General features: G+C 37.1%; 1 pseudogene; it reads left to right on the top strand.

The window, feature by feature from the left end:
- Nucleotides 1–18,678: 18,678 nt before the first annotated feature.
- On the top strand, nt 18,679–19,982 carry LOC140696736 (rRNA 2'-O-methyltransferase fibrillarin pseudogene; annotated as a pseudogene).
- The last annotated feature ends 592 nt before the right edge of the window (nt 19,983–20,574 follow it).

Genomic DNA, 20,574 nt, shown 5'->3' with positions numbered 1-20,574 from the left:
TGATTGCCGCACTAAATCTTGATTGTACAAAGAACAGAACTTAATTATTTTGGTCTCATTTATCAGACAGCAATGTTTAGTGTTGCCAGTTTAATTATATCATTGAAATATGCATGACTTTAAAGTATGTTGAAAAAGGTCCTTTTAAACTTGTTTCTTCATACAGAAAAAAAAGTCCTTGTGAAGCCATAATTTCACTGCTGTGAGGCCCCCTAGCCATTTGTGTTTATTGAGTTTACTCTTCCACATGAAGAAAGAACCATTGTTTTGTTGTCTAGGAGCTGAAGGAAGATGGAAAGTGAGAAAAGAAAATAAAGCACTTTAAAATGCTATTATTTTCTCTACTTGGGGAAATTTTTTTAAAGTAAATTGTGATTATTTTCTTAAAGATATACTAAAATCTTATTAAAGGATTCTGAGGAAAAGAAATTTTCAGGATAGAAATGCTGGCTGTTACTAAATACTCATAAATGATTGGTGTGTACAAACATGTGCATTTTTGAACCAATCTCATAACACATTTTCTTGTTTCTATAGAATTATGAAATGTTATTAATTGATTATTATTAAGACAGTGAAATCTCATCAAAATCTATATTTAAATATACTGTCTTTTTGCAAGTGCTTTAATTGTAATAGCCTGTTTGTTGAGGTTAAAAAGAACATCATTGATGTCATGGTGTGCTTTGCATTTTAAAGTGGTAGCTAATGAATTACAAACATTCATTACTCCAGAACCACTTGCTGAAATTTCTCAGGACCCCCAAATAGAGAATTATTTGTACTATATACTTACTATCATTCAAACCCTTGCTGAGTTTCTGTTGATCCCTTTTTCTTCTTTAAGATTAATTGCCTTTTAAATTAATATTATGTTGGCTCTGAATCTCTTGTTATTTTTCTCCTGTCATAAATTTATGTGTAAATATCTTCAACATTGTTTGGATTAGGGAGCTTGCTGTTGAAAACATGTAGGAATTAGTGGGAGGAGGGGTAAAGAGGGAGAGAACAACTTTTATTAAACCTGGAAAGAGCCAGAGCATAGCACAGGAGGAGAGGGCAGGTTTCATCTGAATAAAATTCATTGAGGAATACTTCTTTGACCTTTAAAAGCCCAAGCTATGTAGCACATGATATACATTTGGGTAATTCAGGCACTCACTTCACATATCATAAGGCAAATAATAGAAATAACAGAGTATCATAGTGCCTATGTTTTGTTACATCTGAGTGGTGGCTTTAATTCCATTCACTTTTCCTCATACTAAGTAGTGAAAACTACCCACTGTTTTCTTATGCTATATATATATATTTTTTTTTTTTTTTGGCCAAGGGTGAGTGATAGGTGGAGTGCTGGGATGGGAAGGAACATTGTTCTATTTATGTAAAAATGAAAATTGTCACTGTTTATTTTGGAAAAATTTTATTTAAAAAGTTCAGTTTCTTCTGTAAGTTTAGTGCTTATTAAATATTTACTGAGGAAGATGAAGTTTGACACTCAATTTTCATAACGAGATGCAACCAGAAACAAATTGGTTGATTCAAATTAATGCATTTAAATCTTAAATTTAGTTTTCTTTCTCATAAACTAATATGAAGAAAAGTGTTGAATTAGGGTTTATTTTTAATAATCAATATTCATTTAGATTTCTCTTGAAACTGAAGATTAACAAGATTGAGTAATAAAAATGTAAACATTTATGAAATGACGGTATAAGGGAATACAAAACAATGATTGTGTGTACTTTTGATACATAGCTTTTTTCCCTGATAAATTAGTATTTTTAATCACAAGGGTAATGTGAATTCCTGAACTGATCACATTTTCTCTTTTGCTTTGGTCACTAGCCAATCTGAGATCTAATTCACTGACCATATACGGCTCCACGGAGTGCATTTGTGTGTTATCTTCCTCAGTGATCTTATCTTATTCTACTTATGTATGTATTTTCTCTTTTAAAATGTCTTGTTTTTTTTTTCTCTCTTTTCAGTGTGGAAGGAGACAGACCATCAAAGTTAATTTGAATAAGTGTTTAGAAATACAGTCAAGCCTGCAAATATTATGAGGTCTAATGTTGCAAATGCTGAGGGGATATCAGGCAAACTAAGGCATGAGTTCTGGTCTAGAATACTTATATTCTAGTGGATATAGAAGCCATAAACACATAACAAATTAGCCAATAATGAGTCAACGTATATAAACACACATCTGTTGCATTAAATTGAAAACCTAGACCTTATCTTTAATGATGCTCAGCTTCTGCTTTCTAGAAAAACACTATTAATAGTACCAACTGGTAAAGCAAAGTAACCAAATCTTTTCATTAGAAAGAATTCCCCTCTGGGTATACTAAACTCCAAGTAGTCTGAGGATGTGAGGATGAAAATAAATGTTGGAAAGTCATTGTGATTCTGTGGCAGTGGAGTGGAGACGTCCAGACATTTCTCTTCTCTTTCTCCTCCCTTGTCTTTCTCCCTTCCTCTGTCCGTCTCTCATTGGCTTTTCTGCTTGCTCCCCAGTCAGCCTGGTGGCCGGACCTGATTGACAGGTGTGACAATTCCAATGTCAAGCTAAATCCCACCAGGCTTGCCAGTTTATGAAATTTCTGGCCATGTAAATACAGTGTTAGTTCTAAGTACTGTACTTAAATACAGTCGTTAGGTTTAAGTGCCCACTGGTTGTTTCTCTTTGTACTTGAATCAACAACCATTTTCAGCTTTTAGATGGGGCCACCCACAAAACTGTTCTTTTTGACTGTAGAAATACTCAAGGAAAGAAAAAAAGTAAAAACATGGGAAACATAGAACTAAATTATTGACCCAGGGTGACATGTTTATGGCTAAGGCCACAAACTCTGAATTAAGCTTCCAAATCTAACCAGCTACCTGTGGGTATAAATCTGATTCTCGTCTTCTCTGTCTCCCTCGTACACACCACCACACACACATTTTTTTCAGACATCTCAATTATAGTTAATGTTAAAAATAATTTGAAGTCTAAAACACAGATCTGTTGTCCTGAACTGAAGCAAACTATCAAACAGACCATGATAAATACTGATCATTTAAACTTGGCCTTTTAAAAACCATGTTGGATATAATGAAAATCCATGTGTTAGTACACTTACTGTGCTTCCAATTATGATGTAAATAGTGCATAAAGCTTTAGAATTTTCATCAAATTAATGTTTCACTGACATGCAAATTAACTACTCACATCTAAGGTGCATGCCATGTGATGATTCCTAATTGGCAAGTGAACCTCAGAGGGTTATTTATAGATTACATTGCAACAAAGTGCTGGAGTAAATTCTCATTGTGCAGCTCAATTCAAAATTGATGCTTTAGCTTTGATTCTCTTCACTTTTTTCACATCCCCTTTGATCTCTAATGCCTCCCAGAAATAAGCTATTGAAGGTACTAAATATATAATTAATAACATTTGGGCAGATAATTTGTCTTCAAATTATCCTTAAGAGATTTGGAGACCAGTTAAGTATCCCCCACCAGTTTGTTCAGTGATGAATAACTGTTGGGGCTGTGAATTTGATCTCAGAGATTTGGTAACATTCATTTCCATCCACAGCACATAGGAAAAATGTTCACATACAAAAAATGAGTAAGAAACTTGAATGTTTGTCAAGTGAATTAATTTTTTAAGAATAGCTGCCTTTAGAGATCTAAGTGAAAATCCTATTTTATTCTCTAATGACAATTAAGGTTTCTTTTATCTCTACTTTTCATTACATTTTGTGTATGGAGAATGCAGTAAGAGAATTATAATGTATCTGCCATTCCCATGCTATATTATTAGGTCAAAATTTAGCTTTTATTTTCTTTATTCCATGTCTGTCTGCCTAAAGGTAGAATGACAAAAAACAAAAACAAAAACAAAAACAAAAAACCAAAACAGTAAGTTCATTTATTCTGCATATTTCTGTTCTATGGATTTTGTACACAATCTCATTAGGCTAACTTATGTAAACTATACATTTCTGCCTACAAGGATAAGTTTGTAATTTATGAACCTTTAGATATTTTCTTCATGCTATACTCAAACTGGAATGTTCTACCTTCCCTAACAAATTGGTGAAATGCCTATCTTTTTGTAAAGATATACTTTAAAGGGACTTTCTGTTTGAAGGAATCTCCACCATTGGATTTGAATTTGGCATTTTTTTTGGAAGAGTGTGTATATATGTGTATGTTTTACACTCATATTATAAACCTGAAAATGTTTAGAAAAATCTAAAGAATTCTATACAAATATGATATTTATTATGATTATTACTATCATTATAAAGAAACTAGATGTTGGATCTAAGCCACATGTGGACGTGAATACTTATTTTTAACACTTTTGAGTAGTAGTTGAATAATTTGTCATTAGGCCTGTTGCTTTTTATTGACAAAAGTCTTCACTAGTCATGGATGTTGTCGTGTGGGTATGATGAAGGCAACCTGATTTCTTGCTGAAGAAGGTTTATCAGGAAATTTATCCCTTAATTACAAAAATCTCTCATTAATAAACACTGAATGAGGACTTACTATGCATCAGAAATTGACATGGGAAATGAGCATAAAAACAGTAAGTAAATAAAAAGTCTCTTCCCTGGAGGAATTTAAAATCAAATGGAGAATAAAAATACTGAATAAGTGTGGTAAAATAAATCACACAGATCATCTTCATGTATTTGGGGAGCTATGAGGAAAGGTGTGTGTCTCGATTTGGGTGGGTGGGGGTTTTCTAGGAAGTTTAATGGGGGATTTGAAGCAAAAAGGACACATAGAAGTCTAGCAGGCAAAGAAGCAGTGGATGGGGGGTCCGTGGCACAGCCCTGCTGGAGGAAAGGAGAGCAGCAGGGCATACATGGAAAATCCACAGTGGTCCAGCAGGACGACGTATCATACATGAGACTGAAGACTAGCTGACTATTCCAGACTAGAGATCAAGATTTGGAGGTTTAATCCTGATTAAATTCAGCTCTCTCATACTCTGTGTCTGCACCCATGCAGCTGAAGGTATCTAAGGAAAAGTACACTACTGTGGTGTCATTTCATATTCATTTGTCTTAAATGGACTGGAAGTTATCAGGTAATCTTACTGTACTAGTCTACTCCATTTACCCTCCTAGAAGACTGCACATCAGGCTTCCTCCTCTCTCCTCCAAACACTCAGTGCCTCTGTCTGCACCCTCACTGTCAGATGAAAGCTTCCTGTTCACTGGTATAACTGAGCCATCAGAAAAGACTTTCCACAGTCACCCGCTGCCACATTTACCTACCTACCAGTACTTGCTCCCACGTAACCTGCCTTCTTGCAGGTTCTCTCACATGGCACTGGTAGAATTGAAACAGTTACATTTTAGTGGAGTCTGATGTAGAAATATGTAAATGCAATTTATTAGTGAATAGAAGCATTCCTTTGACTTTGAACTTCCATTTTTAGTTGTTAACATTGGGAAAGAATCAGGGTTGGAGTCAAAGCTTTATGTAAAGTACGTAACTCAGAATAATAAAAAATGTAGATACAACAGACCAGCCCAAAGGTAGAAAAAACTCCCAATAAAGTACAGTACATTCTTATGACAGAATGTTAAGGATCATTTAAAAGTATTTTTTAAAAATAATGATGATATAAATGTAAAAAGAAACAAAACTGTACATATTACATGATAACAATTTTGTAAAAGGACATAGAAAGACTAGAAACATGACCATGTTAAGAAGTTGTGTCGTTGGGCACTGAGATAAAAATTGTTCTGTATAGCAGATTCCTGGAAAATACACCCAGCTTGGAAGAGAAAGCTTTTTGATGGGATGATCCTGGTGACATGGGAAATATCTACAAAATACAATAGTGAAAGCCATCTCTATAGTGTGATTCAACTCTCATTGAAATATATTCCCCACCAGGTGTTCCCCTTGCCTGCAACATCTAATCCGCCAAGAGCCATAGAATTTACTGCGAAAATACATCACAAATGTATTTAATTTTCACCATGTCCACTGCTGCCCTTCTAGTGTAACACCATAATTTCTAGCCTGGATCACTGCCTTAGCTTCAAGCAGGTTCTTCCCACTCTTGCTGTTGCAGAAATAATGATCTGAGAGGCCATACTGCATAGTTTTTAAAGCATGGACTCCACGGATGGGCTGCCTGAGACTGAATCCCAGCACTGCCACCTACTTGATGTCTCTTTACTTTCATTTTCCCATCAATAAAATTGAAGATATTAATAACTACCTTTAAGGTTATTATGAGAATTAACTGCATGACTGGCTTAAAATAAGTATTAATATGTATTAGCTACTTGTCAAGGCCTAAGAGGATTAGATTATACCCTTCCTTGTTTAAAATCATTCAAGGACTTCTCATTGAACTTTGAATTAAATCCTTATGATCACCTACATCACCTTTAACTCTTGCTAGTTTCTGTTTTCTTGCTACTTCTATAAAAATATCAAGTCCTGTTCTGTCATGGGCCTTTGCACATGCTTTTCTCTGTACCTGGAATATGCTCATCTGACTCTCCCCATAGCTTCTTCTTGTCCTACAAGTCTCAGCTTCTGCCACATTTTCTAAGAGCCCTTCCCTAAAGGACACTACCTATTACTCTTTTCTCACTCTCCACATCTTATTGTTTGCTTAATAGACTTTGTCACAATTTGAGCAGTTAGTTTGTTAACCTTTTTCCCCCTTTATTTTGCTGCTAGAATTTAAATTCTGTCAACCAAATATAATGTCTTTCATAGTTATATTTGTTTCCCTCAATACCTAGCAGAGAGTCTGACATGTAGTTCTGAGTCAATATTGGATGGATGGATGGATAGTCAGCTGAGATTCTCACTATTACAATCTTGGAATTTGCATTTCTAGAATGGCTAACATCGTATTTGCAAGGTCTGTATGTCACTATGGAGATATAGAAGGTTAAGTTATTAACACTTGTCGTTTTAGCTCTGGTTCACAGAGCCTTAACAATACTTGTCAGTACACAAGTGCATTTTGGAAGAGGTAGAGAGTTTGAGAGTGGAGAGGGGAGCAGTAGGTAGATTGGAGGACTTGAGGTGTGAAGATGTTTCAAGCCAGGGATGGCCTAAATTGAAACTGTAGTGTTGGGGGGTACAGGGTGGGCTTGGGGTGAGGTATAGAGTGTTGCTAGTTCAGGCATTCAAGGGAAAGTACAGACTTGCATTTCACGAAGAATCAAGTTAAAAATACTACATAAAGTTACTTCCATAGCATTTTACTTCTTAGCTTTAGAAAGGCTCTGTATATACACAATGCCAAAATGAGTGGATGAAAGATTTTTTAAGTCAAATTAATTATTTGATGTCATGAAATAAAAGCAAAACTGTTTTCTTTCTTTGATTCAGCTAGTTTCCAAAATGCAAGTCAGTCAAACCTGAATGTGTATATATGTGTATGTCTGTCTTTGAAACTTCTTTGCTTTTTTCTTTAGATGGAAACACATTTCATGTGGAAAAGATGTTTTTCATGTATTGTTTTTTATCATAAAATTGTAAAAGCATGGAAAGTAAATTTTATATTCAGTGATGTTCCCTTTCTCTCACCAGGAGGTGTCACTGCAGCTCACTCAAACTTACTAGTGCATTCTGTAGGGACAGACTAGTGCTAGCATTTATCAGAATGTTGGTACCCACCCACCAACTTTATTGTGCTGCTTGAAGGAAATTTGATGAAAACAGAATTCTTTCCAGGTGCCTACTTCTTCACCAAACAGATGTTCTTATCATGAACTAAGTGAAAACTTAAAGACTTGTTTAATATTCTGGAAACAAATGGCATTCTTACTTTCTTGGACTGTTGAGTGGGGACAATGGAGAGGGAAAAAAAACAACAATGAAGAGTAAGATAAAAGAGGAGACATAGATGTAGAGAAACATGAAGAGATGAGTGAAACTGAAGTGTTTGCAGTGATAACACCCTGCTTGACCATCCCTGAACACACAGTTCTCTCACCATCTGACTTGCGTGTACTGTCCCTTCTCTGCCCCTCTCCTCTGCTTACATAAATCCAGCTTGCTCTGCCAGAAGCATCTCTGTTATAATTAAAAGAGAAACGACTTCTGGTATTGAGTTAATAAACTATCCCAGCTGTTTGATGCATATAACTTCTATCTCTTCTTCTGATAACATTGCAAAAGAGGTATTATTACTAAAAATTTTTCAGATGAAGAAAATGAAAATTGGAAAGGTTGCATGGTTTGTAGTTGTAGCTATGATTTGATCATAGGTTCATCACATTTGAAAAGCACACCCTTGTGCACGATGTCACTGCAGAGTCCCTCTTACTAGAGACTTTCCTAACATCCTTTCACCCCTGGCCAATTTAGGTATCCCTTCTCTGGGTCCCACAATGTCTGATACTTACCCAATGTGAACATTCCTCATGACTGGACTGAGACCCTCTGTCTTCTTATCTCTTGCTTCACCCAGAGTTGGAGTATTTTAAGGGTGTGTCCAGTGTCTTGTCTCTAGAACAGAACATGAGACCCCTAATATTGATCAACTGGCTGGGCAAACAAGAGAACAGTTTCACCTAAAGTGGGGCTCCAATGTGGGTGAGGGTGTGGGTGAGAAAAGCATGGAAGGTAAGGACCAAGGAGCTGCCAGCCTTCACCCATTTCTGTTGGCCTCACTTGCTCCACAAGCAACTGAACAATGAAGGGGAAAGTCCCAACGTTTGGGGGAGGAGGGAGAACAGGGTTAAGTGTCCAAGAGGGAGGAAGTATTCAGCACAGCCCACATCTTGTAGCTTCTCTAGAACTGGAGGGAAAAGACTGGCATCTGAAGAGCTGTGTTTCCTGCCGGCCTCCAGGTGGCAGTATGGTCCAGCGGTCAGAGACCAGCTTAGTTCTTGGACGCCCCTACTGCTACTGCAGGATTCCGAACGGTTCTCAGGGCATTTAGTGCCCTGGGAATGATTAATGGTGCTGCCCATTCACTGCACCCCTAGGGTAATTAAGCCTGCAGTATTTTGGAGGCTAGAGAGACGTCCTGAGCCTCTGTCTGATGGAAGGGGCTGCCACATTTTGGACATTATATCCCTTCAGAGACGTCCTAGAGGCCTTTTTGTTGTGCTCAGAGTGCAGTGGTTGGCAGAATGCTTTAAAGGAGGGGAGGGGAAGCCTGCCGCCACCACCACCCTTAATATATGGGGAAATTGAATAGAGTTCATGTTTTGTCAGATGTTTGGTTTGCTATGAATTCCACATTCTTTTTTCCTTCTTTGGTTCTGAAGTAATATTCCTTTCCACCTGACTTAAAGCAAATCCTCTGGAAGGTAGCTTATGTTAATTGACTGAGTATTTTGAAAGAGTGCAGGCAGAGCTATGTATAATGTCTTTATTTAAATAAGCTCTAAGCCCTTTTATATTGTAAGCTGAGGTATTTAAAAGTAAGATGATTGGAAATTTCTAAAGTTGCACACAATTCAAGAGGATGTGAAACATGTTAGAATGAGCAACTGACACAAAGGTACAGCGTCCATTTATTCTAAATATACATGTAATATCAGTTACATAAGACAACCAACAAAAGATCTTAAGCTTGTTGGGCTGGGTTTGTGTGACTGCTTCTTTCATTAGAATTTTTAATAACTGGGAAAAATGCCAGAATCTAAACGCTGGAAAAGATATCTTGAATAGGATATACTGATGTATCTTCACAGTCCTGAGGAAAAAAAAATCACTGAAAGATTCAGAAAATGTTTCCTCATCTATGCAGCCAAAGGGGGATCTGAACCTCCACCTTTCTGCAGTTTGGATTTAAACAGCTCTGGTGGTTGGTTTTAAGCAGTGGTTTGTAGCTCCTTCAGTGGATTTTTTAATATCACTTTGGTACTTCTGAGAACGATTGGTTTTTTCCTCAAACCTGAGATTTTACGCTCTATCACAGGTCTTCTGGTAGTAGACTATGATGATTTAAAGTTGTGTTCTGTATGGGAGGTTACCTTCTAGATGTGTAGAGAGCCAAACTTAACTGGTTCTCCATGTACTGACACTTTTATGTTTTAGCAGGCAATAAATCTGGTCTCTTTAATGTCTTGGAATAGAGTAGAAAATCAGATGGATGATTAGAATGGCCCCTCAAAGTCTATTTTTAGATTAGACTGCAGGTGTTGCACAGACTGCTATTCTATCTGTATTTGCTTTGTTTATCTCAGAGTTGAACTTGCAATAGTATCTTTTTGTGATAAAGACCTGGGCTAAGGATTGAAAGTAAGAGGTGGGGATGGAGAATTAATTGAGATAGATCCACAGTGGTTTATTCACAGCCTCTGATTTAACTCCAAAGATAACAACAAAATTAGTAGGGGAAAAAGTCCCAGCACAGCCTGACATCCAGCTTGATGATCCACAACTCCTTGAAGGGCTTTTCCCAGCCTGCTGGTTTCTATTTCTTTGGCTGCTTTGAGCAACTTACTGAAAATTTCTTGATTTTATCTCTTGATATAAAGGTGTCTGTTTCCAGGCTACCTTTAATTAATACAGTACTTAATATAAAAATACTGTATCTTGTTCTATGTATTATTATTTATATTTCCTATATTTTTCTAATATTTCAAAAAAGATTATAATTTTTTGTTATCAGTATCTAATTCGTATTTGTAAAGGAACAATTTTGGGGTATACTTAAATCATTTCCTTACAGAGTCAAGAGGCTTATTATTGCCCTAGAAAAGGACAGAGTAGGGACTATGTTAAACAGAGGGTCCACTGACCCACTTTGCATTTCAAAGCTTAACTTCTTGACTTCTTTACTTTAGCACAATAGTATTCTTGAAAATCAGGTATTGTTGAGGAAAAAGGATTTTCTAAATCCATTAGCTAGCAACAGATCAAGAACCAAGACTGGTAGAATAGATCAGAGTTTTAGTGTATTCCAGGGATGGGAGCAAACTCAAGACAAGACAGAGGACATGAAAAGTCCACTCTTTTGGCCCTAAGGAATTGTGGCAGAGAAAAAGTTATGGGATTAGCGAACCAGGTGGTGAGTTACTTCACATCCTGACCTTCCTCCTCTGAGTTCAAGATGAGAAAAAGAGCAAGGTTCAGTAGGAATGCCAGTGGTATGCTTTCCAGATAGGAGGTTTTAGGAGGAAACCACAAGATTTTCGAAGGAGCTCCAATATGACGTGGGCTCAGGTAGAGCAGTGGTGATGACAGTCTGCTTAGTTGATGAACCTCCAAAGAGGGATCCAGAAGACATGTCCCAGTGAGTGCATGTAGAGGTGATGGAATGGCCAGTAGATTAGTGGAGATCTGAGGTCTGAATGAGGAAGCTGTCTGCCATGGAGGAACCTTAAGGACTGGGAGAAATGGCTCGTATCAGCCCCTTTCGTACCTCAACTTGAGTGAATCCACTCCCAATCTAGTAATAAACTCATTTCTTTGGATTTGTCTCTGAACCTTTATGGTATTCTTCTCCTTTTAAGAAATGTGGATCCCACTGTGACTGTGGTCCTGTTGTTTCTTAAAGGTAGTGATCAAAGACAGTGAAGTAAGGGAGAATCCTAATACCTTGGGTCTTACCTTGGAAACCCCCTCTGCTTAGAAGGGCTGCTGTATGGCATAACTACCAGGGTGGACCTTCTACATGCCCTTCTTGGTTTTGCCTGTGCACCTAGCATCTGCAGTAGGTACTTGACCCATAAGGCCATTGAAAGTTTCCAGTTGCAAGTCCAATTGTTTGTTTTTATTTATTTCTGTCCTCTTTATTTTCTAACCTTTTTTTCAAAAATGTTTGAGGTAGCAAATCTGTTAGGATAGATCAATGGGCCTAGTTGACTAGTGAAGAGGTTTTATTAAGGTGGGAAAGAAATTCAGGAAAACATGATTTCAGCTGCTCTCATAACCAACCATGAATCAAAACATCAAGAGAACCCCATTACACCTGTGAATTAACAATACCTTTTCAGCAAGGTGTTTGCTGAGCAATCTTGGTGGCCAGAGGAGGTTTTGTGGTAAACAAGGCAAAGGTTAAGCCACTCACAACTCTGTACCTGAGGGAGTGGCATGTACCTGTGTCTTACCCAAAATGGCAGAGAACCCCAACATTCCTGTTTTACTGGGAATATATTTTAGAATGAGCATTTAAGTATTTCATGGGTGTGTGCAAGTGTCTGTGTGTGTGTGGTAATTTTAGCCATTCCTTCAAGAAAATTATGTAGTCTCAGTGTGAAAACCTAACTGCAAAGGAACTAAAAATGTATTCTCCCCCTTCCTAACCCATGCTTAACCACCCTGGTAAACACTCCTCAGACATTTCTTTTACGTAAAAACTTCCTAAACTAAAATAGATCTCTCTTCTTTCATGCCTTCTCAGAAACCAAGTGGAAGATTTGTCCTAGATTATTTTTGAGTGGATGTGAGTTGTGATTCCCAATAATAAAACTAGTTGAATTTATGGAGTTCATACTATGCGCCTTACACTGTGATAGGTTAGCCAGTTACATGCCTTATTTCATTTAGTCCTCATAATAAAAGTCCCTATTGTTAACACTATTTGCAGAAGATAAAATTGAGTCTTTGAGAGGTCAAGTAGCATGTCTAACCTCAAGTAGTCGGGGATGGAACTGAGGCCAGCCTCAAAGACCACACTCTTCATCACCATGTTCTGCTGCCTCCTGAAGCAAAGCAAAATATGTAGTAAATCAAGGAAGAAGCCCAGAGAAGATTGCTTATGTACTTAAGTTGCCGTGAAATAAGGGATGGAACGCTGGAGTGAATCAGAGGACCTGAGTTTAAATCCAGCTCCTCCACTTTCTCACTGTGTGAATATCGCTGTTGGGTTGTTGGGAAGACAACTACGTTTGTGAGAAGTGTTGTAAGACGACAAAGGGCTAGGATACAAAACACAACCAACTAACTAAGTTAATTTAAGTGGTACTGGTTTGGGAGGGAGTTGGCAATCCTGCTCTGGTTGTGATAGTATGTTTTGCACAATTCAGATACCTACTGGAAACAAACTGTTTACTAAAAAGCATAAAATGTGCCTGGAGTAAATTCAAAGTACTACTTTTAATTTATAATTCTTAGCATCTCAATCAGTGTTAACTATTGTTAACTATTTTATTCTAGTGAATGGATAAAATACAGAAAAATTAATTGTATACTGTTCTAACCAGCTTAAAATTACTGGAGTACAGTCATTAAAAGTTTCAACCTGGATTTAGAATAAAATTACATATATAATTTCACCATCTCACTTGTGCTGACATTTTGATGCTGAGTTAAAAATGTATGGCACTTTTTTTTTTTTAAGTGCCCTATAAGCCTTAGGTGAACACACTTTACACATTTATATGTATAGAAAGCTATTTCCTAAAGTTAACTTAGAACTCTGCCCCTAAGTTTCCTGCTTTCTATGCCCAACAAAATAATTGTTGATGGTTTTAAAAAAAATTGTCAGAACAATATGGTGACAATGATGTTTTCTTCCACCAGAGCTGCATGGTTTCTTTGTGCTTAAAGGGAGAGAGAGACGGGAGGGAAGATATGAGGAGTCAATATGTAAGCTGTACTCAAGGTAGTCGCTGTCTTTATAGAACTAAGATAAACCATCTTTTGCCTTGTTCATCTGTTTGGCAGAAAGCTTGTGCAATTCGCATTTTAAAATGTTCAGTCCTTTTAATTTACTTCTAAATAATTTGTTTCTACATTATGCTGCTTTGTTTGTAGAGAACAATACTTAACACAAGTGTTTCATGAAGCAAAAGAAACTAACACTGCACTCCACAAAGAGAATTTCAAATAAAAACCATTAAGGATAAATGGCATGCATTACAGAAATCTCTACCATATGTCTGAATGGGTCTGTTGTACCAAACTTATTTACAAAATTCAGAGACACTAATTTATCTAAGAAATAGAATGATAATGCTTTCAAGCAAAAGGAAAAAATTAAAACATAGTAAGTATAAAAGACACATTAATAGTCTTTTCTATAACCTTGATTTTGATTTTTTCTTTTGGATTAGCTATTGAGTCACATCAGAAGGTTTGGTTTAATAATGTAGAAGTTATTTGGGCTCAAAAGAAGTTTGGTTGTATCAGTTCCTGTAGGTAATTTGGAAGATAGGAAAGCTCCCAGTATCACTGCACTTATAAGAAAAAGAAATTTGAACAAAGTGTAGGAAGTTCTGTAACCAAAGAATTTCTAAGAGATAGATTTTATTTGCCATGGTTTATAGAATGCATCTCAGAGACATTTTCCCCAACAAAATTGATCCTTTCATTTCAGTAAAAATGTAAAAACAAAGAATGAGAAAGGTTTATGTAATTTAGATCCCTAAGTTTAAAAAAGAAAAAGAAAACTCCTTTTAAAAAAGAGTCTGGACCCCTGTATTTTTGACATCATGCTCTGTATCTGCCTGTTTGAACAGATTAAGTTGATGACACCTTTTGCTACTAAAAATAAACCACCTTGTACATTTTAAGAATTATTGAGTGAATCTCATTGTTTTGTGCATGAGAATCTACACATTCCTATTGGTTTAATTTAAGAGACTGAAAAAGTTGTAAGTTAGTGCCTGGTATGTATTGGTATTGTTGCACAAAATGTAGTTTGTGTAAAAAGAAAAAAACCGTGGAGTAGATAATACAAAAGAATTTGCTAGTGCAGAGGCTGTCAGTAACTGTAGGCATTAATAGCAAACCTCTTTTGCTTGGGAAGAAAATAGTGTGGCACTTTCAAACATGGAACTTGATGAGATCTCAGTGAAGTAAAAGTCAGATTGTTGTAAAACTTCAGTTTCTGTCCATATCAGTGATCTTCAAAGGTGATTTTTGAGGAACTCTCACTTCGGTTGTTAGCACTTTGTTTAATTTGGGCTGTGGTTCAGCAGTGATTATCTTAAGATATTCATGAGCAATAAAGCCAAATTCAGTGCAAAATTTAACCCACTGTGGCACTGTGGCTTCCAAATGCAGTATCAGTAGAGGTGTGGAACTTCTGCATTGTGAGGTGTAGAAATACATTCTCTTTCAGAAGACAGCCTGTATATGTGAGGGCCCATTTCATATGTGTTCAGGATCATTAATGAACCACAGTAAAATATGGGGCCAGAGGGTATTGTTTACGATAAAATTAAGGTCAGTTCTTCACAATAATATTCCAGTAAGTTCATCATCATGGAAATTGTGACTATTTAATAGTGACCATTCTAAATCATCTAGTCATTAAGGTGTGGATTGAATTGATAGATTTAACCACTTATTTTATCATGGGAAAATTTGCCTAACACATTTGTATGATTTTTTCCCCTATTTTTTATTCCCCTGTATACCATCCAGTAGGTAAGCAATGCTATAGGGACATTGGGCATAGATCCTGGGCCTTTCTCCAGAGCTGAAACACCATAATACAATGTGGGCTCAAAGGGGAGCTTAAAAGGGGAGCTTAGACAGCATCTAGATGGGAACCCCAGCCCTCTCACCTGTCAGCTCTGTGACCTTGGTCAGTTATATAATTTCTCTGGTAATGGAGTATAAAGCAGATTTTGTAAGAATTAAATAAAATAATATACTACATTGCATGGCACATTTTAAGCACTCAGTTAATGATGCTTGTTGTTGTTTTGAGGGAGGATTAATGTTGGAGAATAGTTTAATATGTTAGAGTCTGGGCCTGGTAGAATTTTTCAGGTAAAGGAATTTGAACCTAAAGAAGAACAGTATACAGACTTAGGGTTGAAGGAGAAAGAGTCAAGAAAGTCACAGTTTATTAGGGACCTGTTATGTTTTGGACACTGCAGTGGGCACGCCGAGGAAACGAAAGCCAATATAAGAGGAAGAAGGAGAATATCAGAATTAGTATTTAGCTGATTACAATTCTTACCAGTGTCTTTGCAGAAATTTCTGCCTCTGAAAAGAATCTGGGTCACATCTTTAGAAGTAGCTTGCTCATTCATGGTGTAGATTAAGAAACGAGTTCCGTTCATTGGAGATACCTAGTATATTTTGTTGAAAGTATGCTATCAAGGAAAAATAATGTGCTAATTTTTGTCTTTTCATCTATGTCATGCATCCTGAAACATACTGTGTTGACCACATATGTGCTCATAAAAATTTCTCTCTTTGAAAAAGTAAACTGTTAAGAGAAAGTCTAACTTTGCTTAGCTAGGGCCTAACATTTTGTCATTACGTAATTGTGCCTAGTGAAAAGTTTTTGATTGTATTAATGAATGAATGAATGAGTTAGAGTGAATGAATGAATAAATGAATCTCCAAGTTAAGTCCAGAGTTTTTATGAGCAGGGTCAAAACATATTTATTGAGGACCCTTTGTCATATACATCGTTGTTACTCTGCTAGTTCTAAAAAGCATAAGATATTATATCACAAAAATGACAACTGTTAAAGATGGTGAGGTTTTGGTAAAAATGATGCGTGCATTCCTTGTTGGTGGCATTATCAATTGTTAATCCCTTTAGAAAGTAACATGACCATTTGTAGCAAAAAGTCACAAATTTATTCATATCCATTGCATTCAAAATTCTCCTTCTCTTATGGAAACATTTTACCAGGAACAAAACAAGCTAAACATAAAAATTTTTACTGTAATCAATATTAATAGCAAAAAGTTAGAGACAGAAATAATGATTTTATAGATTATGGTACAATAATATAGTTTAATACTATAAAGTCATTAAAATGATAATTATTTGGAAACATCAAGGTATGTTTATGAGATATATGTAAAAATAGTGAAATATAAAATACTATGTATGCCATTATTATAACAATATAAATATAGTATGTGTGTATAGATTATATGCATAAATAAAACTAGAGGTTGTGTTAGGATAATAAGATAATTGATTTGCATTTTAAAAACATTTATTCATCTTTTATTACCTTTCAATACACTTCCAGAAATTATCTCATTTTCTTTTCTCATAGATAGATACTGTAGTGCCTTTTCTTCTGATAAGGGCCGTTATAGGTCCTGAGGTTCATTATCAGTTGCTTTTAACATCCCTATACTGAAATTTAGGAGTGCATAGATGATTAGATTAAAGGTATATAACATTGATCTCTGGCTATATACTTTGCAGGTTGTTTTAAAAAAAAATTCCCAATCTATGTTCATTTTCTTATACAATTTGTTTTTCGTGAAAGTCACCTTAAGGTAAAAAGTCAAAGGCTTTTTATCTTACAGATATAAATGTGTGTGTATCTTTGTTCATCTGGAGGCAGCACATTAAAATGGAAAGGATACTTGGCCAACAGGTTGGATTTGTTGATTTTACAGATGGGGAACCCTGGAAGGCAGGGAAGTAAAGTGATTTGGACAGGGATACAATACCAATTAATGGCAGAGTCAGGATTGAAATGTACAGGTTTTGAGAAAGTTGAGAACTTTCCTACCCACCCCTCATCCACAATGCTTTCCCCATCACCCCAAAATGAGCTGTTAGCTTTCTTCTAGCTTCAGCACCTATGATTTTTCTCTACCTGCAGTGTCACATCTGTGCTACATTCCCATGTCTAAGGAAAGCAAGAGTTTCCATCTCAGCCAGAAATTGCTACTTTGTACACAGTTGCACAGAGGTAAATGCTGGCCCTTGGGTAGTCTTGTCTGCATGCTTTCATTGGTTGCATCTCCTTAAAATCAGGACTTCTGCCTCTCAGCTCAGCAGCATTAATGTGTTCACCTAGCTATAGTGTTCCTTTCTGTCTCTGCAGCCTTCCCGAGTATCCCCTCCCCACCATCCACAGGCAGAAATCCTGGTCACAGCAAGCTGCTCCCACTGGGGTAGTTTCCAAAAATCCACAAAGAACAAATTAGTGTTCCTGATTTGCTTCAGAAATAAATGGCAGAGAAGCCTCTCCAACATGCTTGAAATAAACAAACAAATAAGAGAGAACAAATAGCTTCAAGTGAAAACCTACCGCTAGTCTTAAAGGGGGCTCTAGGAGAAGACTTCAGAAAAGATAAATGGTTGCTGAGGACTGTTAGCCTATTAGCCTGTGGTGGGCCAATTAGGCAGCAGTGGAAAGGAGGATGAATGGTAAATTCATTTGAGGGTCCTGTGGAGCCAGCCTTGAAAGAATTTTTAAAAATATACTCACTTGATTTAATGAATGTGGTAAAATAAACATAGGTGATTATATTTAATCTCTAAATTGATATGTAGTTTGTTCAACCAGGCAGCATTTAAATATGGCTTCTTCCTTTGCACCCATTTGTTCTGCCCTTCTTATTTCTTCCTTTGTGTTAATACGGTGAATAAGCCCTCCTGCTGTATCTGCCATTTACAGTGTTACAGGGAAATTTATGATTCTTTTATAATCAGAGCAATAGGTGATTCTTAGTTAGAAAACTCTTCTTAGTCTCTTTGGAAAACCATTATTTTATTGCCTTTTTTCAATAATATTCACCCAGAACCTAGACAGTAAGTATTAACTGAGCACCTATTGTGAATCAGGCACTGGTCTAGCCATTGTGGAAGGTTTAATTCTGACTAACACTTTGTCCTTGTCCTCAAGGATCTCATAGTGTGAGAAGGGGAAGTGGAGACTTCCTGGGCTAAAGTGCTGATGTAGCCAGCTAGTCTGTGCGTTTCCTCCTCTCCTGGCTTCTGTGAACTCAGGTAGTGTCCCTGATGAACAAGACAACTGTCCCAGACAGAAAGGCTCCATATCAATGGCTCCCAAATATGGGTCTTTGGACCTGAACCTCCAGATTGACCTGCTGTGCTTTTTGGAACTACCTAGTCTAGTATGGATCAGGGTATCTTGGGGAGAGGACTACGGTACCTATTTTAAAGATGTTCTCTAGGTGATTCTGATACTTCATCAGATTTAGAGATCAGCAATGGAGGAGTCAGTCATGGACAAGAAGGGGTGATTGTGGAAATGGGTAAGGCAAATGATCATCAACAGACATGTACCAGGCGCTGTACATAATGGTAAGGACTGCAACCTGTGGAGTCACACTGCCTGGGTTTAAATTCTGTCTCTGCCACTTACAGCTGTGAGCTTTCAGGCAAGTTTTAAAATTCAGTTGTCTTCAGTTTCCACACTTTGTGAAGTGAGAAGAATGATATCACCTATCTCAAAGGATTATTGTAGGGATTAAATGATGTAAAATATTTAAAGTTGTTAGAACTGTACTGGAGATAAGGAAAACACTCAATAAGTATTACTGCTACTGCTGCTGCTGCTGCTACTACTACTAGTAGTAGTATTACTACTGCTGCTGCTACTGCTGCTGGTTGCTGTTGTGATTGTTGTCCTTCTGCTTCTCCTCCTTTTTCTTCCTATCATCATCGTAAGGCAGTTTATGTTTACAGTCTTACAGAAATACAGATGAGGGATAGGAGTTCATCCCTATTTAGCCTCCCAGAGTAAATAAAGCAAAACCGTCTTCCATTCCAAGCTGGCTGCAGAAATCTTGGGCTGTGTGGACCAGATCCACATCAAGCCAGGGGCCAAGATGCGCTACCTCGGGGCTGCCTAGGGCGCCACTGTCTCCCACATCTCTGACATTGTAAGCCAACACAGTGTGGTCTGTGCAGCTGAGTTCTCCCACCACTCTGGCTGTGTGACCTCATTAACTTGGACAAGAAGAGAACCAGCATTATTCCGGTCCTTGAAGATGTTTGGCACCTGCACAAATACAGCATGTTCATTGCAGTGTTGATGTGATCTTTACTAGCATACCCCAGCCAGACCAGAACCAGATGGTAGCCCTGAATTGAATGCCCACACCTTCCTACATAATGGAGGACACGTTGTATGATTTCCATTAAGGTCAACTGCTGCATTGACTCCACAGCTACTCCCCAGGCCATATTTGCCTCCTAAGTAAAAAAAAAAAAAAAAAAAAAAAAAAAAAGATGCAACAGGAGAACATGAAGCCCCAGCAGCAGCTGACCCTAGAACCATACCAAAGAGACCACTGTGGTCATAGTTGTGTCCAAGCCACACCCCAAGCTGAAGAACTGAAGCCCAGGACCATCTTGATTGTGAGAAATTGTGCTTCTACTGTTACATGCTACTGTTGCTGCTGTTAGACTAGGTGATTTTTAACTTGTGGTAGTTTAGAAGCTGTTTTTTGTTTTCTGTGCTCAATAAATGGGTAGCATCTAGCCAGTACACTCCACTGCTGTGCATTTTATTGTTTTTCATTTCTACAGTTCAGAGGTATTAGGAACAATAGAAATTATAATGTATAGAAGAAATGTTAAACAATTTTAAAATGTCTTTAATTGTCCATTTCTCATCGTGGCCTTAAGTGGGCCCAAAAGTAACATTAATGTTCAGTTATATTTGAGTCAGTCAATAGTATTTCTGCTCATCACTGGGCAGAATTTGGTGTGGGCTGCCAAGAATTAATCTGGTGTCAGATTCAGAAGACTGGGTTCTCAAGCTAGGGCTGCTCCCGACCACTAGAGTAATCTTGGGCATGTCATGTCATATCTCTGGGCTTATTATTTTCATTTATAAATGAGATTGAGTTGATCTCTAGGGATAATTAAGAGCATCCTCTGCTTTCCCAGTGGTTTATCTCACTCTGCTTCTGGTCCAAATTTAAGTT

Source organism: Vicugna pacos, chromosome 6 (assembly GCF_048564905.1).
Source record: "Vicugna pacos chromosome 6, VicPac4, whole genome shotgun sequence".
NCBI classification, from domain to species: domain Eukaryota; kingdom Metazoa; phylum Chordata; class Mammalia; order Artiodactyla; family Camelidae; genus Vicugna; species Vicugna pacos.
Note: the sequence above shows the minus strand (reverse complement) of the source record. Positions and strands in the feature narration are given on the sequence as shown.